Source organism: Humulus lupulus, chromosome 7 (assembly GCF_963169125.1).
Source record: "Humulus lupulus chromosome 7, drHumLupu1.1, whole genome shotgun sequence".
NCBI lineage: Eukaryota > Viridiplantae > Streptophyta > Magnoliopsida > Rosales > Cannabaceae > Humulus > Humulus lupulus.
Window position 1 is genome coordinate 85,034,812 of NC_084799.1, and position 24,305 is coordinate 85,059,116.

The following is a 24,305-nucleotide window of genomic DNA, read 5'->3' on the forward strand; positions in this document are numbered from 1 at the left end:
AAATGAGAGAATCACTTGATGAAATTTGTGGTACCATTGACGGGAAGCTTGCTTGAGTCCATAGATGGATTTTTTTAATTTGCAAACCATATTCTTTGGGTCACCACACACAAAGTTTTCTGGTTGCTCCATATAAATTGTCTCATCAATGTCGCCATTGAGAAACGTTGTTTTAACATCCATTTGATGTAACTTAAGATCAAAGTGAGCAACAAGTGCCATTATTATCCTAAAAGAGTCTTTCGATGAAACCGGAGAGAAAGTCTCTTTATAATCAATACCTTGTTTCTGAGTATAGCCTTTTGCTACAAGACATGCCTTAAACCTCACCACATTACCATTTTCATCCCTCTTGGTTTTAAATATCCATTTACAACCAATTGGTTTTACACCTTCTGGTAATGGGACAACTTCCCAAACTTTATTGTCTTGCATAGACTTATTCTCTTCATTCATGGCATCATTCCACTTTTGAGAGTTAGAACTTTTCATGGCCTGATGAAAGTTGATTGGATCATCTTCCATCATTCCAATGTCATCCTCATGTTCTTGAAGATACACTATGTATTCATCTGGATTAATAGCATTTCTTCTTTCTCTAGTGGATCGTCGCAAAAGCACTTGTTCTCGAGGTTGTTGAGTTTGTACCTCTGGGGTTTGATTGACTATGTTTGGTTGCTCTTGATCTAAAACTTGATCAATATCAGGATTGGAATCCTGAACATTGTCAAAAGCAACTAATGGAATTGAAATCAACTCATCTTCAAGAAGAGTGGTTGATTCTAAATCCTCCTCAAAAACAAAGTCCTTAACCGTATTTCTCCCCCCAAACTCAATATCCTCAAAAAACTTTGCAGTTCCCGTTTCAAATATATTCTTTACTTTGGGATCATAAAACTTGAAACCCCTAGATCGCTCAGAATATCCAATAAAGTAGCTGCTCACAGTTTTGGGTACCAGCTTCTTTTCATTTGGCCTATAAGGCCTAGCTTCAGCTGGACATCCCCAAACGTGAAAGTGCTTAAGACTAGGCTTTCGCCCCGTCCAAAGCTCATAAGGTGTTTTTGCAGCTGCTTTAGTTGGTACCCTATTCAAAATGTAGGCTGCTGTCTTAAGTGCCTCTCCCCAGAGTGATTCTGGTAAGGTTGAATGACTGATCATACTCCTTACCATATCTTTAAGAGTACGGTTTCGTCTTTCAGAAACACCATTCATGCTAGGAGATCCCGGCATAGTGTACTGTGGGACAATTCCACACTCCTCTAGATATCTGGCAAAAGGTCCTGGACGTTGTTCACCTGATCCGTCATATCTACCATAGTACTCACCACCACGGTCAGACCTGGCTTGCTTTATTCTTTTGCTAAGTTGATTCTCAACTTCAGCCTTAAAAGATTTGAACACATCCAAGACTTGAGACTTTTCATGAAGTAGAAATAGGTACGCATATCTTGAGTAATCATCTATGAATGATACAAAATATTGTTGACCATTCCAAGAAGGTGTAGGAAATGGCCCACAAATGTCTGTATGTATCAATTCTAAGACGTCTATAGCTCTTTTCGCACCTAATTTCTTTGTTTTGGTCTGTTTGCCTTTGATGCATTCAATGCAAACATCAAAGTCTGAAAAATCAATTGAATCCAAGATTCCATCAGACACAAGTCGCTCAACTCTATTTCTAGAGATGTGACCTAACCGTTTGTGCCATAAGGAACTTGATTTTTCATTATCTATTTTACGCTTAGTACCACGTGATTCCACATTTAAGGTTTCATTATAAGAAGCAACGGTGTCAAGCAAATATAAGTTGTCATAAACCATAAGAGAACCAGTTCCAACAGTATTTGAATTAATAGATAAACTAAAGCAGTTGTTTCCAAATGAACAACAATAACCTAATTTGTCCAAACAAGAAACAGAAACCAAATTCCGCCTAAATGACGGTACAACAAAAGTATCTATTAAGTCCAAATAGTAACCAGTACTTAACAACAACCTAAAATGCCCTATTGCTTCCACATTCACCGACTTGCCGTCTCCCACATAAATGCTTCTTTCAGCATCATTTGGCTTTCGGTAACTCAGGCAACCCTGCATTGAAACACTGATGTTAGTAGTAGCACCAGAATCTAACCACCAAGTGTTTCTTGGTACTGAAGCTAAATTTACCTCAGAACAGACCAAAGTAAGAAATGTACCTTTCTTTGCTCGCCATGCAATGTACTTAGCACATTCCTTCTTCACGTGTCCTTTCATGTTGCAAAAGAAACAACCACCATCGTTGTTGGCTTGAGTTTGTTTCTTATGTGCTGGACCCTTATCATTAGCAGCCTCATTCTTCCTTTTCTTGCCCTTATCTTTAGAGGTGCTTGCCAAATGAGCACTTTCAGTCTTCTCTTGCTTCAATCTTTCTTCCTCTTGAACACAAAATGAAATGAGCTCATTAAGAGTCCACTTCTCCCTTTGACAGTTGTAACTGACCTTGAATTGACTGAATTGTGGAGGAAGAGAGATAAGCACTAAATGCACAAGCAAGTCATCTGAAAGCTCAAGCTTTAGTGCCTTCAACTTTGAAGCAAGGTGAGACATTTCCATAATGTACTCCCTTATGTTTTCCTTGCCCTTAAACCTCATGGAAATAAGTTTCTTTAAAAGAGTACTTGTTTCCGCCTTATCGCTTTTTGCAAAGCGTTTCTCAATTTCAGCAAGGAAAGTTGTGGCATCGGTGACCTCCTCGGACACCGCACCCCTAAAAGCCTCAGGTATGCCGCGCTTGATGATCATAAGACTCATGCGGTTTGAACGATCCCACTTCTCATAAATCCTCCTTTGCTCGGAGGTACTAGCATCTGTAAGAGAAGCAGGTCGATCCATCCTTAATGCAAGGTCAAGATCCATGCAGCCAAGAACAATAAAAATGTTCTCCTTCTAGTCCTTAAAGTTACTACCATTAAGGACCGGCACTGAATTAAGATTAGCAGATACAGTAGCAACAGCTGAAAATAGAACAGTACAATTACATAAATAACATGCTCATATAAGAATCCAAATAAAACAATGAATTCAAATTATGGTTAATCCCATCTCAAGATACCAAACACATCATTAATATCAAGTCTTTGGACAATAATATTAATTGTAAGCGGTACTCTTGTTATAGCGATCAAACATTGACAATATGCAATCTTTGGACTAACATATTATTCACACAAAAAATACCTTATAATTGTCACACATTTATCACCATATGTATGTATGAAACTCTGTCAAATATTAACTTACCTTTGGGTCAGTTAATAAACACATGAATTACATACATACAATTATATATCTTGATATTTTTATTAAATTAATCTACACAAAAGAGATCACTTTGGTGATATTTTGTTTCAATTAATTGAACTAAATATTAGATATCTTTAATAAATTCTTAAAACCAAAATTTGAATTAAATTATTACTGTATTATTATTATTATTAAAATAATAATAATAATAAAAACCCAATAAAAATATATATATATATCCATATACAAAACAAAAAAAAAACAAAACAAAATAAACTGTAGTTGGTATTTTGTTTTATTCTTTTTATATATATATTTATATAAAAAACAAAAAACGTAATCTGTTTTGTAAATAGATTAAAGCATATCCATATAAGAACAAAACAAAGCCATTGATTAACCACAATATAGTACGCCAATACTGATTTCCATGAAGTTATGCAATCAACAATAATATACTGAATCGTAATGGGTATTCATATATATGTATATGCCCTTGATTTATGAATACATATATGCCACAGAACATAATTGCCAAACGTAAGTATATATATAAGAACTTCATTCCAGTAATCGCACGCATAATCGCACAAAGAACCATAATCGCACGCATATATTCCTAACAATGCCGCTTCAAAGTCTGATATATCGCACGCATAGTAATGGAATGAATAACTCATTGACAAATTTAATCTCAAATAAAAATATACATATGCACAACTCCAAAAAGAATTTCATGGAAGACCAATAATACTATAAATTCTCAAGAACTAATTTAGGGATGCTCTTGATACCAAATGTTAGGAAAAACTTCAATCTGTATATAGCCCTAATTAATTCAAGAGAATCAAACAATAGAATCAAAGATTAGCGGAAGCGTACCGGAGTCCATTGAATCGTTTGTAAAAGGGTATGATCTTCCAATTTTGCATCAAAAACCTTTGAAGCCTTATTTTCCTGATGATGGGGATTCAGGAATCTGAAAAATGCGATACGATGCAAAAATGGGGACCATTACCCATTATATTACCAACTGCCAAAGCAGTTAGTAATATTTATTAACTATTTCTAATTTGGCCCCTCATTAAATCAGAAATTGTCTAATTGGTATCCACATATTAAAATCATGACAAACATACCCTTAAGTCATAAACTTTATTCCAAAATAGACCACATAAATTTGACTTATTTTATTTGATGACCCAACACACATTTTATATATACAATTGTGACCCCAATAAATTTCTAACAGAACAAACATTAATAATAGAAGAAATACCTGAGAGGATTGTGTTATCATTAACACGCAAATCAATCATATTTTGAGATATGAATTGGAAATCATTGATCGGAATGTTAACCATTCCTTCTTCTAGCCTCTTAAGTGAAGTTGTAACTAAAGAAATAGTTTTATGGTCATTTGAAAGTGGTCTATACTCACTTGTGCTTGCAACAACCTTCAAATTCTTTACATTATATAAAGAACCCTCACTCAATAGGTGCCTAAACTTAGACAATAAATTTTTCCTAATTGTTGCATGCATTAGATTAGCCTGTGACAAAAACACACAACACATTAATTAAATATAAAACAATTGATAATAAAAAGAAAATTGAGGAAAGAAACTTTGATACAACTTTCTCATCAATAAAAATCATATCCATACTAATAAATTCTCCATTGTTCTTGGTATTAAGAGACTCCCACATTCTAAAAACTCTAATCTTTATCATCCAATTATCTCTATCATTGTTTAAGTCTGTAATACCCAAGTAGCTTATTTTATTAGTTATTTGTTTGCTATTTAATTATGATATGTTCATAGATTGATTGAAGAGTTATGGGAAATAGATTTTTAATGGGAAGTAGTTTCTAGAATAAGATTTATTAAGTTTGAGTTAATAGTTAATTTGATGGGGTATTGTTATTATTTTAGTTAAATAATAATTTATTATTGTAATAACCAAGTTACTATTCTATTTTCTAGAATTTAATTTTGTTTCACTACTTTGAATGTGGATGTGAGATGATTTCTTAAGTAGGATTATTTTCTAAGTCATGATTAAATTATGTATTAATTTAAACCCATGATAAGTTTGGACTTTAATAGTTAGAATAATAGTATACTAAATTATTTAGCATTTAAATTTGTTGGTTGAGATAATTGTGGAGGTTGGAGAATTAGATAATTAAATGGAATTTTTGTAACTCTAGGGTGTTGTAAGTTGAGACCCAGTTTTTATCTAGTTACATTACGATTTTTGAAAAATAATATTTCCAAGAACCTTTAGATAATTGAATAGGCTTTCCAACGGTACTAAGATTGTCAAACTCGGACTATTACAACTCTGGTTATGTTCATTTTACTACATATGGGTCAAAAGTTACGAGATTTCTAAGAAAGGTAATTTTGAGAGATTTAATCTAAGTTTGAACAATTTAAGTTTGAAATTCGATACTTTAGTAGGTAGGCTTTATGGAGGGAAGTTTGAATAAAATTTAAAGTTTGAACTTGATAGTAAGGATAGGCTAGGTGGCGTGATAGGCATGGATCAAGCAAACTAACAAGATTTGACTTGGTCTTGAATAATCAAAGTGGGCGTGTGGCATATAGAGAGGGAATGAAGGAATATATTGCAACAAAGAGTGAGGTGGTTGAGTATGTTAAGGCTTGAAAAGGTCTTTGATTTTCAAATGGAGGTTGAGAGAAATATGGAGAGCATCAAGGAGGGATAGTTGAGGTTGGAGCTTATAAATAGAGCATTAGGCCTCCATTTCTTTCATCAAACAACTCTTGGTCGAGACATACACTACACTAAAGCATTTATCATATTTTTCAAGCCTATCTTTTGGTCCCATTCTTCCTCTATAGCCAAAACACAAATATCTTGCAAACACACCTCTACTTTGAAACTACTTGTGGCTGAAACCCTAGTGCGATCAAGACATTTAGGGAGATAGCATTATTCTTCAAGGTTGCATGATTCGTTCATAGTCCGAGCTAGGATAAGGTATGCTTTATTGAGGTATAGAGTTCTATTTAATATATGCATATGTTAGTTTAAACCCTAATGCTAGTTTATATAATTTTTAAAAGGAAACTTTGGCGTGTGGTTCTAAAAGCTGCTAAGGATCTTAGTGCAACCATTCTCATCGTTTTTCTCCATTTTCAAGGTAAGAAAAATTAAGTAGCTTTATGTATAAGTTTATGATTTTATGTTCTAACGTCTCCGGTACAAAGAAAAGGTAAGAAATGGTGTATGGGATCTAAATAACCACATGGCGGGGTTGTATAGTTTATGTACAGACTCTGGATGTCCACATTATGAATTAAGAATTCTTACCATTTTCATTAAGCTGTCCTGATTCGTTTTAGATTTTACGATAATTATAGGATATGATCTATACATGCATGTTTTGTGATAGTTTTGCATGGTTATGAATAGTCAAAATATTTAGAATGTGAAATTAATTATGATTTTACGTGTAGAATTATAATTTACGATGGAAAAAGTAAGAAAAGTTCATTTATGCTATTTTATGAAATAAATTATTATGTTGGACAAATAGAACCATTTTATATTTTTATGTGATATATGAATATGTTATGTTCTGCATGTATGTATTTTCCTTACTAGGCTTAGTAGCTAACTCCTTATGTTTTTACGTGCATGTTTTAAGTAAGTAAATGTAACGTCCCAAATTACCTAATAAGACTTAGGACCTTGATTAGGGGGCCAGGATGGTAAAAATAAGAAAATTATGTGATTATGTGATATATATGTGTATCATTATATGATTATGTGAGTTATATTATGATATGACTTGATATGCATGTTTAGGTGTATTAAATGTGCATGTGGGCCAGTTTCTGTTTAAAAAGGGCAATTTTCGTAATTTGGCCTGTTATGGGTATATTTGGCGTATATGTGATATATGTGTGAGACCACATCATTATGTGGATATATTTGGGTTACTCGACACGAGGCGATCCTAGGGAGCAAGCTAGTGGGGAAGTCACAACGGGACCAATACTTGACTCGGTGAGAGTCAAGGGTTATTTTTGGGTATTTAGTACATTACCGGGATCAGGTAATGGGGAAATTGATTGGTAATTATTTGAGGATATTAGAAATAGCAGGAATTATGAGACGTTAATTATGATTAACGGGATAAGTGGCAAATAAAAAATTTACCCTTGAGGGTTTGTGAGAGAGGAATTTAGCCCTAGGGTCATTTAGGTCATTTTGAGCCAATTTAATGACTTAGTCACTCTTACCCTTAGCTGAAGGAAACCAAAACATAGCCTCACTCTCCCTCAACTTTCTCTCTCTCTCGTTAGTCTCCCTCTCTCTTTGTCTTGAGGAGTTTTTGGAATTTTGAGGAGAGTTGGCTTGGAATTAGAGGTTTGATGCTAGGTTTTAGTTAAGGACAACTTAAAGCCTGAACTACACAATTGAGGTAAAGCTACAACCCTTGATTTGGTTAAATTATGCCTTGTTTTTATGATGTTCTTGAGCTTAAAGTTCAAGGCCTTGGATTAGAGATTTGGTGGAGGTTTTGATTGAAGTTAAACGTGGGTTTTGATGGTGTTAATGTGCTATTAATGTTTGGGGGTTTGAATTATGGTTTTGGGAATTTATTGGGATGATTTTTGGTAAGGTTTTGGCTGAGGAAAAATAGGGATTTCTGGGTTTTCGGGGTCGCGCTGCGGCCCTATTCTTGGGTGCCGTGACTCGTGTGATACATGTGATTATGGCTTGGCCCGAATTTTTTAACAAGAATATGTAATAGGGCATGAACATCTGAGAATGTGCATGATTATTATTATGCTTGTGATTGTTGATTAAGCATGCTGAATGCTTTGTATTTGGAAATCTGATATATGATATATGCCTGTCTGCATTATCTTATTGAGAAAGGCTTGACTTATGATTTAAGGACGACAATAGTGTGCTAAGCGCTGGTCATTTTGGTTTTGCTAACCAGGAGCACGTAGTAGTAGTGGTAGTGGTAGTTGTAGTGGTAGTGGTAGTGGTAGTGGTAGTAGTGGTAATGGTAGTGGTAGTGGTAGTGGTAGTGGTAGTGGTAGTGGTGGTGGTGGTGGTGGTGGTGGTAGTGGTAGTGGTAGTGGTAGCGGTAGTGGTAGTGGTGGTGGTGGTAGTGGTGGTGGTAGTAGTGGTAGTGGTAGTGGTAGTGGCAATAATGGCAGTAGTGGCAATAGTGGCAGTAGTAGCAGTAGTAGTAGTAGTAGTCGTAGTGGTAGTGGTAGTGGTAGTGGCGGTAGTGGCGGTAGTGGCGGTAGTGGCAGTAGTGGCAGTAGTGGCAGCAGCAGCAGTAGCAGTAGTAGTAGTAGTAGTAGTTATGGATTTTATAAGTTTAACATATGGTTTAGAAATATTAATTTTATCATAAGGTTTGATTAATGAATATAATCCTAAGAATATTATTTATTATAAACTAATGTTTAGATAGATTAAATAAGAGCGTGACACTTGTCACAAGCATGTTTATTAAGGATTTAAGTATTTTTGATGAATAGTTTAATTAAAAGAAAGATCTAGAAGCTCTAGAACCTCCCATTATCCATTAAGATCTCGTTTTACTCAGTCAAAAGTAGTTTTAATCAATTTCAAATTATCCTGAAATGTGCAAAAACGTGTTTGAAATATCAGCGTATGCCGATATATCGCAGCTATAAGGGCCGATATATCGCCTATAATTGATACGGAAAATACGTTGACTTCGCACGAACAAAAACACAAACCCTTGATATCATAGCAGGAGTGATATATCGCCTACCCTAGGCGATAAATCAGCTCCAATGAACAATTTTTGAATTTTCGTAGAATTCTGAACTAGAAACATCCCTCAACAACCTTGACTCGTTCCTGAATGTTTTTGACCGAGTTCTGGGCATATGTTGAACAGATAATTCAAATTTATTCATTTTTAAATTATTTATTTATTTATTTTAAAGGAGTTAGTTTCACTCCTTGAACTCTATAAATATGACCCTTCACTCAGCCATTTCATTCATCATTCAAGCACAGTTCAGAGCCTCCAAGCTGCTAAGATTATTCTAGAGAGAAACATTACGGTTTTGGGGTTAAAGCTTTTCAAATCTAAGCTTTTATAAACACTTGGGAAGTAAGTTTTTGTGTGATTTTCGGTGTTCGAGGTATAGATTGAGGTTCTAAGCTATCCAAGGTATTCATTATCTTCAGCTTTAGTTCACTATAGTTTCTATTATTCTTTCATTTTTCTTCAAATCCTAACTTGTGATAGTGACTTTTGGTTAGGTGTTCAATTCCTTTGAAACATAAGGTTTTCAGTAAGTTCTTATCTCAATGGTTTAGATTTTCCATTTATCTTCTTTTCTTTAGAGGACTATGGTTTCTTTATGTTTGGTTTTAGGAGTTTGTCTCCAATATTCTAGTTTTTGGTAAGGAAAATTAGATAGTTTAGTATTATGACTTAGTTTATGTAGTTTATGATATAGTTTATGTTTGTATGACCTAACATTTCAGGTACAATAAATGGGTAAGTGTGTCTGGACCTAAGGTGTCCAATGATGTATGACAGACTATGTCCGGTAGGCTCAGTTGCCAAAACTTTATGACAGACCTAAGTGATGTCCGGGGCTTAATTGCCACCCCCTGTATAAGCACTTATCTTTTTATTATATCTGACTTGTTATTATAGTTATGATTATGACTTATGACCTATGATTTGTGACATAGATTATGATATAGAATTATGACTTAAGCTATGATATGACCTAGAGGTTTGTGTTTGTATGGCTCTTGTGAATTTATGTTATGTTTGATTATATTACTAACTCTTGTTTGTATTTTCCTTACTGGGCTTAGAAGCTTACTCCTATGATGTTGTTATTTCAGGAAATTAAGGATAGAAAGGTCGGTGGCGAGTGGGACCTAAGAGCTTTGCGATGTACTAGTGGGGACAATATAGTCGAGGAAGATCAAGCGGGCCTATTTTTTTTTTATTAAAACATGTTTATTTAAATGTTGCTCATTTTTGTGTTAAAGACAATTATTTTATTTTTTGTAAAAACCATGGATCCATGTATTTATTTTCAAGTTTTTATTCAATAAAGGAGCAATATTTATGAATTATGATCCAACGCCGTGTTCTCGGTAATCTATGAGAAATAAGGGTGTTACACGATGGGCCCTGGGGTGACTTATTAGTCCCATATCCTAGGCTAGGGTTGGGCCCCAGAATTGACTTATGAGTCAAGAACGACATTAGCACGCTGAGTGCAGTAAAAAAGCATTGACTTATTAGTCAAGGAGGGCCTTTGCACGTTGAGTGCTGGTCGTAAAACATTGACTTATTAATCAAGGGCGACTTTAGCACATTGAGTGTTGGTCGTAAAGCATTGACTTATCAGTCAAGGACGACCTTAGCATGTTGAGTGCTAGTCGTAAAGCATTGACTTATCAGTCAATGATGGCTTAGCATGTTGAGTCCTGGTCGTAAAGAACTGACTTATTAGTCAAGGACAACCTTAGCACGTTGAGTGCTGGTCATAAAGCATTGACTTATTAGTCAAGGACGACTTAGCACGCTGAGTGCTGGTCGTAAAACATTGACTTATGAGTCAAGGATGACCTTAGCATGCTGAGTGTTGGTCAAGAAGCATTGACTTATGAGTCAAGTATGGAAATAGCACGCTCAATGCTAGTTGATATGGTTTAGTCTTACCAGGAGCACATGATACGCTTGACCAACCTATTGGTCAGAGAATACTAAAGTGCCTGGCACGCTGGGCCAGCTCCAAGGCTGGTTATACAAAGGACAGGCCAAAGGGCCCTAGGGTGACTCACTAGTCCCATATCCTAGGGCGATGAGCCAGTATGATTTATTAATCATATATTTTGGGCATTGGACCCCAATATGATTCATTGATTATTTATCTTGGGCTATTGGCCCTTATGACACTATAGTCATTTATATGAATGGTAAGCATACGTGAGTAGGGTAATTACTGCTAGGCATGCTTATTATGATTTGGTAATATGTTATTAACTGCTTATGAGCATGTTTACATTTTCTTGCTGAGCCTTGGCTCACGGGTGCTATATGGTGCAGGTAAAGGGAAAAGAAAGCTAGACCATCCTTGAGTTTGAGAGCTTAGGTGACGAAGTATACATATGCGGCTGCTCGACCATCATGACCGAGGGTTTAAAGAGGAACTAGGGTCAAACACTAATTTTTCGCTTAGGTTGGCAGGTTGTAACCTTTTCATTGTAATTAATCTTTTAAATGAATTTTGGGATCCCATGTATGAAGTAAACGTTTTTATGAAACTGTAGTGTCCCAGAATTTTACTTAGCTAGCTAGCTAGTAGTAGTAGTAGTAGTATAGTACTAGCTTGTAGTATGTTAGTTTTCGTGGATTTTGGTTAAAGCTGAGACTTAGTTGGAGACACATAGCAACACTTATAGATTTTATAAGTTTAACCTATAGTTTAAGAATATTAATTATAACATAAGGTTTGATTAATATAGCTGATTGTAGAGATGTCATTTATTATAACCTAAGGTTTAGATAGAATTAATAAGAGCATGATACTTGTCATAATAATGTTTATTGGAGGATTTAAGCATTTTAAGTAAATAATTTAGTAAACGAAGAATCTAGAAGCTCTAGAACCTTCTAACACCTGCTAGAATCACGTTTAGACTCAGTCAAGCTGCTTAATCAATTCAAAACATGCTGAAAAAGTGCAAATACGTGTTTGATATATCAACGTGTGCTGATATATCACAACTATAGGGGTCGATATATCGCCTACGGGAGATATGGAAAACACGACGACTTCGTACGAACGATCGAACGAGGCTCAGGATTATGGGGGAGGCGATATATCGCCAATAGGGGGCGATATATCGGCTCCAACTCATATTTTTGAATCTTTGTGGATTTAAATTTAAAAATAGCCTTAAACACTTAGACCTGCCTTTGAACGATTTTGATAGAGTTCTGGGCGTCTATTGAACGAAAATTCAAATATTTTTCATTTTATATTCATTTATTTATTCATTCTAAAAGGGGTTAGTTTCACTCCTTGAACTCTATAAATAGTACCTAGTACTCAACCATTTTCTTCATTCTTCAAGTAGTCTTCAGAGCCTCCAAGCAGCTAAGGTTACTATAGAGAGAAACACTTGGGTTTTGGGTTAAAAGCTTTATCATTCTAAGCTTTTCTAAACACTTGGGAAGTGAGATATAGAGTTATTTCGGTATCGAGGTATAGATCAAGTCATAAGATCATTCAAGGTATTCTTATCCTTAAGTTCAATTTTCATAGTTCTTTAGTTTTCGTTAGTTTCTTTCAGATCCTAACTCTTTGTTTTGATTCTTGGTTAGGTATTTAAGTTCCTTGAACTTAAGGTTTCTTTTCGGTAAGTTTCTTCTTGATGGTCTAGTTCTCTCTCTTTTTTTTTTCATCTCTTTTCTTTAGAAACTCACCATTCTTACTGTTGGTTTTAGGAGTGTTCCAAATCCTGTTCTTGTCTCCATATCCCGGTTTATGGTAAGGAAAATATGTTAGAATATATGTGTTTATATGTTTATGTTATGATATGTTTTATGCTATGATATATATATTTGTATAAATATGTCTTGTAGTCATTTGGGGCTTATAGTTGCTTAGATAGAAAACCCCAATATTTTTATGTCATTTGGGGCTTATAGTTGCTTAGATAACAAACCCCAATATTTTTATGTCGCTTGGGGCTTATAGTTGCTTAGATAGCAAACCCGAAGAATTTTTATCATTTCTTGGGTTTAGAGTTATGATTTACCCTACCTCGATTAGTAGACAGAGGACCTAGATGGGTTATCATATACTTCCATGTGATCTAACCTACCTCGATTAGTAGACAAAGGACCTAGATGATTTTATCACATGCCATGTGAATGAGTTAATGGCCATTAATATTGTAGTCCTATATGATATATGTTTTATAGTCATATGTTTATGATTTATGATATATGTTGTTAGTAGATTTTCTTTGCTAGGCATTAGGCTCATTCCTTTATTTTTAGAATGATGCTGGAAAATGATTATGGAAGGCGGAAAGATTCATGGCAGCTTGGCTTGTGTGTTGAGGATGAATGGATTGAATGGACTGCATGTCGATCGAGGATGACATTATTTTTAAGTCTTTTGAATTATGTTTTGATGTATTTCCGCAATTAGTAGTTTATGTTTCATGTTTAAAATAATGGGTACCCATACCGTATTTTATATTTCATATTTTACTATGTATTTTGCACAATATTTATTTTGGGTTTTAAATAAAGTTCTGTTATTTTATATGAATGTATCTCAAAATAGTAGTTATGTCATAGTAGTTTTTAATAGTTCGAGGTCTTAGAAATAGTCGGGTCCTTACAGAAACGATGGTACCTTTGACCAAAAATTTTAACCCTAATCTGTTAATCACGTTTAGTTACACGGTTATGGATAAATGGCTCATTTAGCTAGTTGAGCACTATTTAAAATACACAATGTAACGGTCCTTGAGTAGTAGGGAGTTACAGTAAATGTTTAGAAAGTCGGTGGCGAGCGATACCTAGCAGAGCTGCGTGTGTACAAGTGAGGGCCATATAGTTGCGAGTTGTATTTTTAAGATTAAAAGTTTTTTTCATTTATTTATAAAAATGTTTCTTAGTATTTTAATTATTCTAATATAAAGACAATGTATTTTTTTCTTTCAAACTGGATACCTTATTTATGCTAAATTATTTTGAATAAAGGCAACATTTGTTTATTTTATGGTTTTCAATGCAGTGTTCTCTATTTAATAAGTATTAGATAAATTAGGGTGTTACAAAGTCGCAAAGAAAAGAATACCCCATTATGAAAATTGAAATTGAAAGAGTTTAGAGAGAAGAAGAGAAAAAAAAAATAGAGAGAGAAATTAGTGTAGATGAAAATATGAGATTAATATAGATTGTTTAGAATATATATAAAATCACGAATAGATATTTATATATATTATTAATTTAAATAATAATATCTTGTAAATATCTTATTTAAATTTAAACTAATATGTAACTAAATTTATTATTATTAGATTGTTATCATTAAGATGGTAAATAGGAAAAAGAAAAATTTACACAAACAGACAAAATTGGCCATAATGTTACTAAAATACTGCCACACAATTTTTTTTTTTTTTACCTTTTTCTTATTTTTTTATTTTCATTTATACGGATTCACTTGTTTTTATATTACAACTATACTATTTTGCCATCATCACAATTTTATCATTTTTTTATTCATTTATTATATATATTTTTTTATAAAAAAGTACATTCTCCTCGATATGCATCATCACACTCCCCATTCTCCACTTTCTACCCTTATTTTTCTGCGGCACGATCACACAGTTTATTTTTTTTCTCAATTCAAATCGTTCATATTCTCTACTCTTATAACCTATTTTTGTTGTTTATAGATAGTATATGTTTTTATGGCCATTGTATTTTATGCATTTTCTACTACCAAGCCAATCAAAGCAAACCCTCCCAAATTCTGATCACGAAAACCGACCAGTGTTTACTAAAGAAGCTTATGCAATGGGGAAGAAAACTACTGCCAAGCCAACCAAAGCAAATGCACCCAAACTCCAATCACTCAAACCCAAATTACACACACACACAAATGATTAGTGTCAGATTCCATTGAACAGAGGAAAGTGAAAAGGGTAAAATCAAGTGAAGGGTATTCGAAGGTTGTTGAAGGTTATGAGGGAAAACAAGTCGTGAAGGTTTGTTAAGCGTTTCTCTTTTATTGTTTTGATGTTGCTTCAGTGTTTTATTGATATTGAAAATAAGTTTATGATCTTGAATTTGATTGAGTTGTTAAATAAGTTGTCAATTTGTGTAAGTGGTTGATTTATTATCCATTTATATGAGTTTTATATTAAAATGCACGCAATATGTTTGGTTTAATGCTTAGTTGAATTTTTATTGTAAGGTTTTTTGTTATTTTATAGTTTTACTAATTTTTGTCCATTTTCAAGTTATTTCTCAGTAGTATGTTGTTTATATATTTTGATATAGTTGTTGTGTCGTTGATTTTGTTCTGATATACGTTCCTATAATGGTTTTAGGGCTTTCAGATTTGATTATTGTTGGTCATATGTTGTTTTACGATATATGTTCTATTGTCTTAATGTTGCATGTCTATTTTCTTTTTCCCTTTTTAATTTATAACAGATTATATTATATTGTTGTCATCTACTTCATTTTTTTTAATGTTAATTTGTCTCGTGTGTTTGTCATTTTTATTTTAGAATTGGGAAAACAAATACTCAACATTAGAGTATTTTCATTTTAGAGTTGTATCTACTTATTTCCACAAAATCATTAAGAATATTAGTACAGTATTGTCTGATCAACAGAAGATATTGTTTTTTGAGACTATTTTTGGCCACTTTTTAGGAGTTCCCAATTTTACAATGCAACCTCAACTTGTCCATAGTTTGTTATTAAGGGAAGTTCACCTACCTAGTAAAAGTGAGTTTTCGGAAAATATTTATGGTCGTTTAAGTAGGTTTAGTATTGAGGACTTTTCCCTTATTTATGGGCTTGATTGTCACGGTGAGTGTAATAAACTGAGTTTTAAGCAAGAAACAAAATAATTTGGTTGAGATTTTCCTGCCTAGTATTGATAAGATCACCAAAAGCTCTGTCCAATATGCATTTATGGGTAAGAGGTGGGGTACAAGTGATGAGTCGGTTGTTAAATTGGCAGTGTTGTATTTAGTATAGTATTTTGTGTTGAGTGGTCCTATGGACAAACCAATTCCTATTGATGATATAGATATTATTAATAGTGGTCGATATAATCAATATGCTTGGGGGTAGGAGACATTTGAAATGACTGTGGAATCGTTCAAGGGTAAAGTCGATAGTGGTATTAAGAAGAGAGAAAAATATGAGAGTGAGCATGAAAACAACTATGAAGGGTTTTATATGCTTTTGGGTATGCCTTATGCTTTCCAAGTTTGGTTTTTGAGTGCTGATCATATAGTCAAGGAAAGTTTGGTACTCTACAAGATCATTCAATACCAATGATTCTTAATTGGAGTACTGAAGAAAAACTTATTCTTTGAAGGTTTTCAAGACAATTTTTTTTGACATTCCATTAAAGAAGGTATTGGTTTTGTTGTTTTGACATTGTTTTACAATTGTTTTTTAGTTGATCTAATTTTACATGAAGTGCGTAATGTTGTTTCTATGTTGTTGTCATGTCGTTGTACTGTTGCAGCTTCAAGTAAATAATTTGAATCCTACTTCTGAAGAGTTGGAGAAGCTTCATTTGGATGGCTTTTTTTTTGACAAAACAATAGATGCTCGTAGGAAAGGCAAGTTTGTTTCAACTATTGCTATTGAGTTTGGAGATGATGATTTTGAAACCCCTCCACCAGTTGTTGGCTGTTCTTCAAAGGTGCATGAAGCTTCCTAGATCAACTATCTTAGAAGAAACAAACAACAAGATTTCAGTGGTTGAGAGTCGACAACTGTTGTTGGCTACTAACATGTTTGTCTTCAAATCTTTTGTTGAGTTGAATTTGAAGGAGGTTCTGCTGTGCAAGATTTGCACATTAAACTTGATTCTTTTTAGGGTGATTCCATTCTGAAGGTATATTTTTTGTTTATTTTAGTTTTTGAGTACTTGTGTTCTCACTACAACAACACTATAACAACGATTTTGTAGTATTAGTTGTATTTATTTCTAATTTTTTTCATTTTTTTTATGTTGGTTTTTTGTAGCATTCCATTGATGAGAAACAAATTGAAGATGATGATGAGATAGAAGAAGACGAGGAGATAGAAACAGATGCTGACAATAAAGGAGATGATGATAAAGTTGATATGGATAATGAAGATGATGAGCAGCCAAATGCTGGTGTTGACAAAGATCAGGACAATGACGATGAGGATAGGAAAAAAGTTGATGGTGATGGTGTTGTGAGGGATTTTGGTGACGAAGATGTGGAGTCTAAAGCTAAGAATGATATAGATTCTAAAGAGGTTGATGACTCTTCTGAGAAAGTGATTGATAATGTTGTTGATAAGATATTTGTTTTTATGTTGTTTTGTTATTTTTTTCTTCTTATTTTTTTTTAAATTTCTTATTTTTAATAATTATATATTTTTTGTTTGTTTTGAAGGATATTGTTGAGAAGAATTTGGATGATTTTCTTTTATGGATTAATTTAACTTGATGTTGATGATCCCGTCATTGCTGGAATCAAGGTTGTTGAAAAAAATCAAGGTGTGTGATTTTTTCTGATTGTTTTATTTTTGTTACGTTGTTTTGTTGTTTCTGTCTTGTTGATTATTATGATTTTTGTGTTTTAGTATTGATTATTCTTTTTGTTTTAGTTGCTATCAAGTGACTCTAGCGTTGGTGTTATTGATGTTGTTCATGAAGAGGCTGTTAGAACTTGTCATGATTCTGTTACTGAGATTGGGGATATTTCGGTTTTTTATAAAAGGACCTTGAAGCCCAGAATGACATTAAAGTCTCCATTTTGTGCTGATTTTAGGTCTCTAGGTTCAGCTTCTGATGAGGGTGAACAATTTGAAGGGGTGACCTATGTCAAAGGTTTGAGCCCACTTGATGAAAATATTGGAAAGGTTCCTGATCCCGATCATGAGAAGGACTTTGATGCATGGTTGGCGGAAGGTCGCTTAAAGAGGGCCATGTATATTTATTTGAGTTTGTTATTATATTAAATTTATTATTCTATTTATTTTTCTACTATAATGTTTTTCATTGTAATTTTTCAGGAAATATAATATCTGTTTAAAGGATTAACATAAAATCAAACTTGTTTTTCGTCTTGGAGTAGAGGATGTAAATGACAAGATGCAGTTTCACAAGCTTGTTCATTGTGGTGAATGGCTGAATATCTCAGTAAATTGTGATATAGTTATTTTACTGTTTATGTTGTATTGTTGTGGAGTTGTTATTGTACTGATATATGTATGTTTTTATTTATTTTACAACATATAAATATCATCTTTTATTACCTCATAAAGAAATGAAAGTATGACAATTCTCCTAAGGTCTCCTTCACAACAACTAACTGTTTTTTCCATGCAAGCATATCATCATTATATGAGAGATTTGTGAAGAAGGATAATGATGTGTCTTTGGTCACTCTTAAGCATGCATTTGCTGATTTTATCAAAGGTAAAAGACTAATGTGTGGCACTGCTTGGTTTCTTGTTGACCATGTGTTGATTCCCGTCCATATGGAAGTGGAGAAACATTAGATTCTTGCCATATTAAACATCAAAGAGCAATGTATTTACATTTACAACTCTCCAAGGTCTAGAAGGTATGAGATTGGAGCTATGAAGGCTTGTGAGCCATATGTCATGTTGTTGCCTTTGTTCTTTGAGTTGCTTAATTTTTATAACACTAGGAATGATCCAAATCCAACTTCGGGGGATCCTAAAGCTTCTTTTGATGTTGTTAAGATTGATGGATAGCCTCAAAAAGAAGATAACTAAGTATCTTTTGAATTTTATTTATGTTTCATGTTTTTTTTGGCTTTTTTTCATATTATTTATATGTTAATTTTTTGGTGTTCTACAGTGATTGTGGTCTTTTTGTAGTATCATTTGTTGAGTACTTTGTTGATGGGAAAATCATTCCTTCATCAAAATTTTCTATTGAAGATCACCGATCTAGGGTTGTTGTCTTGTTCTATTCATATGCGAGGATGAAGCAAGTGGAAAATGTGGACAGTGATTGTGAAGCTCCAGTTAAGGTGAAAGATCAAGGGATTGCTTTGTAGATAGAAAATTGTTGATATATATGACATCCATCAAGGATGCAACAACAAGAAAGCAATATTATAATTACTTTTGGAATTATGTAGTTTATGCTTTTGAGATTTTCGAATCATAGACATCTTTATTTCTATGTTTAGTTTGATTAGTTTTTATGTTACAATTCTAGATTACGGTAAAGTTTCTTTATGCATGTTGAACATCATATTGTATCCAAAAGTAGGATTAACTTGACCTTTTGTTTTGTTATAATGTTGTCTATATTTTATGATTTCAATAGTTATAATTTTAAAGTTTTTGAACTTATCAATAGTTTTGACAATGTTATTTGAACACTAGAACATTGTTTCAACAACACAACACAAACTGATTTAGAAATTAAAACTTCAAAGTCAATATTTGAACAACATAACAGCTACTTAACAACAGAAATATAACTTTGCATATTGATAAACCAATTATCACATTGAAATTTTGTAAATTCCAACCAGTTACTAAAAAATAACAATAACATGTAATCATCTAGAATTGATGTATTTTGGTTGAATTGTTAGTATAAAAAATCAAATAAAGAAATCAATGTACTATTTTTGAAATAATAAAATTAGTTCTGTAGTTGTTTTGATGTTGTAGTGTTTTCTTCAAGTTCTTGGTGGGCTATTTCGGAATGTCTTCCTATTATGACCTCTTTGTCCGCAACTGTTGCACTTATTTTGCTTTTCCCAAGCAGCTTTGATTCTTCTTTTCTTTAGTCTTCCAGATTTTTCTCTTTAAAATGGAGACAACACTATGATGTCTTTGACATATTCTGGCACATCCCATGCGTGTTTGTTTCCTACTGGGTATATTGTTTCTTCATATGTTTCTAACAATGTTTTTGTAGTTTAGTAATGTGCACAGTAATTGTATGGGTCTATGTTCATCACCTTCATAATTGCAAGAGAATGAGCACATGGCATCTCATCATTTTGGAATCTATTGCATGTGCATGTTTGATCTTTGACTTTCACAATCCATGATTTTTCTTCCTTGAATACCTCAAATATATATTCATTTGCTGGTTTTACCTTTATTTCAATTCAAATATAATGTTATTTGATTTAAAAAACAATGTTGCTTTTGAATGTGTGCAACGGAACAACAAAATATATTAAATGTTTATTTCACTGTAGATCAACACGACAAAAACTAAAGGAAAATTGTAATTAATGTTTTTTAAGAAAACTCACAGTTAGTCTCAAGGAGAATATGAAGTTGCTTGTGAGTTTAGATTATGCATCTGGTGTCAATTTTGTCGATGTTTTTTGTGCAGTTGTCCTGTTTGTGTATGTCAAATCTTGAAGTAATCCACACAAGCAATCCAAAAGTGTTGATATCGGTACTTCTCTAGCTGCCAAATTGGCTGCGTTGAGTGATTCAAAAATATTTTAAGTCATTGTTGAGTACCTGTTGTTTTTTTAGTGGAATCTTGACCATTTCTCATAACCAATTTTCTAGAAATAGAGCCTAAATCGTTTATCCAAGTTGTCTAGCTCCCTCAAATGATATTCAAATTTTTTCTCAGTGTATATTGTTGCTGCCCTAAAGAAGGGTTCCCTGTATTTATTTGCATGATTATTTTAGGTTGCTTAACAAATGGAACATGCAATACCCATGATTTATCTCTGGAAATATTTGTTTTATTTTTTAATGATGATTTCATGTCGATATGATATTAGGCACTGGTCTTCTCTACCACCATAGGTTTCTCTTAATTTTTCAAAATAACCACTCCCACGATTTTTCATTTTCAGAATCTGCTATACAAAAGGCAAGTGGGAAGATTTTACCTGCAACATCTTGTGTACTAGCTGAAAGCAACGTTCCACCATATGCAACGTTCAAGAAAGTGCTATCAACAACTATGATTGGTTTGCATTTTTACCAACCTTTCAAAGACACATTGTTGACAGCGAAATCTCGTCAACGAAATTAGATCGGAAAACTCAAAGGTATATATCAAGATATTTAGATAAGAACATAGAATAAGCTTGAGGAAAGATAAACACAAATCAACAATGGAGTAAGCCTTTGTATATTGCTTAATAGCATCTGTGTACAATGAATTTTCCAACCCCCTGTACTAGAGGGGTGAAAGTCTTTATATTGGGGCTCTAACGGCTCCTGGTACATTGTTGTCCCAAGGGACAAGATTGTACATAGGTACATTGTCAGAGTTGTGGCATAGGTCATAGTGGAGCTAAAGGTGGTGGTGTCGGCCTGGTACATAGCCAGAGGTATACAGGTATTGTCTCCACTCTTTGAACAAATTTGTACCACCACTACTTGTACGATGAGATGTCAGGGTCACGCCCTCATGGTTGTACATTCTGCATCCGTATACGTACAGGTACCTTGTACCTGCTCATGTCCTCCGTTCTTGAAGGTCCTTCTCCCACCTCCAAAAAACATCTTCTCTCATCATCTTCTAATATTTTTCTAGGTGTCGAACCATGCTTCTTTTATCCTGGCCCTATTCCCAGGTATGAGGCTTGGAAATAGGCATGTACGAGGCTCGGGGATGGGTCTCACAAGGCAAGACCCTTGATGCCTAGGCGAGTACCCATACCTGACTTGGGCATTCATGAGGCTCGGGGATGGGTCTCACAAGGCAAGACCCTTGGTGCCTAGGCGAGTACCCATGCGTGACTTGGGCATTCACGAGGCTCGGGGATGGGTCTCACTAGGTGAGACCCTTGGTGCCTAGGCGAGTACCCATACGTGACTTGGGCATTCACGAGGCTCGGGGATGGGTCTCACAAGGCAAGACCCTTGGTGCCTAGGAGAGTACCCATGCGTGACTTGGGCATTCAAGATGGTGCATAGCGCGAGGCAGATGCTGGTGATGTGAGGCTAGTGGCGGGAGGTGCCTGGGTGTGCGGGGTCGTGGTGTCTCATGAGGTTCTAGGTGCGTGGCAGGTGGGCAAGGCATGGCGCGCCTTGCTACGGAGGCTAAGCGAGGTATGGTGCACCTCGCTGTGCGAGGCTGGGCAAGGCATGGAGCCCCTCGCTACGGGAGGCTGGACGAGGCATGGTGCGAGACACATGGCCTCGCTATGCGAGGCTGTGTATGCTTGGGGCGAGGCGCTAGGCCGCGGTGTATGAACCTTTGCGCGAGACAGATGGACGTGCCATCCTCAATACTTGGCCAGCCGTGTGGTGCCTCGCTATGCGAGGCACTTAGCATTGCGAGGGGTGCGCGAGTGCATTTGTCTGGCTACCTACATGAAGCCTCATGGTGCTAGCCTTCCTCCACGCAAGGGATGGAACTTGTAGAGGACTTTACACGTGTTGGCGTAACCCGAGCCTCCTTCTTGGGTACCTTGCACCTTCAGCGATTTTTTTTTTCTTGGTGGATTTTTGGCATCCACACACATTCAATGCCATAAATAAAAATAATAAATTGTTGTCTTCTGCTATTTTGATGTTGTGGATGCTAAAAATTCCACGTCGGTGAAAGACCCACATCTCGTGTTTATGGTGCTATGAAGGTCCAAAGCCACCATGACCAATGCCTCATTGGTCTATTGGAGCACTGACTTAGTGAAAAGGGCATCAAACATGGTCTCAGTATTACCACCATTTCGGCCTTGTTTCATGCCTAAGACAGTCGTTTCACACGAGTGGTCCTGCGAGGCGCTCGTCTCGCGGTTGACTCGAAGGTCGTGCATCCTTTAGGATGCGCCTCACGCCGTGCACCATGGGACCATGTCTCCTAAGAGGACCCATAAAGACTTCAATATCCAAAGGTAAAAACCTAAGTATAACTCAAGAAGATCATACAGATACGAAGCATGTACGGGGTATGACCCTTACCCCGGATGACTGATCCTAATATGCACGCCAGACAAGTAGTGGCCGTACGAGTGAGGTACCTGGTGTGGTCCTCACTCACCAATCTCTGACACTCATACTAAGCAGGTAGTGGAGGCGCTCCCACAGACTCTGACCATGTACTGAAGCTGACACCACATCCTTCTGCTCCACTATGACCTGTGCGACGACCCTAACAATGTACATACGTACAATCTTGTCCCTGGGACCACAATGTATCAGGAGCCATTAGACCCCCACTATAAATGGATCTTCACCTCTCCAGCTCAGGGGTTGGAAAAATTCTTGTAATATCAGACTATTCTAAGAGCCATACACGAGTTTTTCTTCTATTGTACACTTGCAATTTTTCTCCAAATTTCAACAAGTTCTTTTGCATTCATTAAGTTCTGATTAATTCTTTGAGTTTTCCATCGATATTTAGTTGATGAGTTTCTACCATCAACAGTTTGGCGCCGTCTGTGGGAAGGATAAGTGCCAAGCCACTGTTCTTCCATTAATTATTGTAGGAAAAGATGTCAAGATGCTCTAAGCAACTGAGAGAGCCACGAGAGGGGGAGGTCCACCTTGACAGAGATCAGCTGAAAGCCTCCATGAAGAATCCTCTGCCACCCAAAAATGTGGATGCACCAAAGGGGCCCACGGTTCCTGGAGATGAAAGGGAGGTGTCATCCCCAGCTGTCCAACCTGATGAGAACCATCCGCGATCCGCGCCTGCTCCCATAAGAGAAGCCGGAGAGCTTCCGCCCCCAAGGCTGTCGCGGGTGTTGAACTCCGGCCGGCAAGATCTGGGTCCATCAATGCGTAGGCCGGGCAAGAGTCACCGAGTGCATTCTATAAGCTCGAGCTCCAGCTCTCAATTTTACGAAGAGGAGATACACGAGTTACACCAGAAGAACCAAAGGCTAGAAACCACCTTAGAAAATATGCAAGAGGTGTTGAACGACTTGCTACAAGGAAAATCAAGTGTGCCCCTTCCTAGACGAAAGGAAAAAGGCCCAGAGGGTGGAGAAACCACGGTCCCTGTGGATGATGGGAGGACTCGATTCTCCATCAGTAATACTCCTTGGAAAAAGCAGCATGAACATCCTGGGAAGGCAAAGCAGCCCCAGAGGCCAGAGTAGAAGAACAACGCTAACCATCATGATGAAGCCGAAGTCACCTCTAGGGAGGCGCCACCTGACCTAAGAGAAAATATCAATAGAAGGTGGTCAGAAGTAAGGAAAACACCTCTTGTGGCCCATCCAAAGGGTAGAGAAAAGAAAAAGACCGACCCTACCGAGCTGAG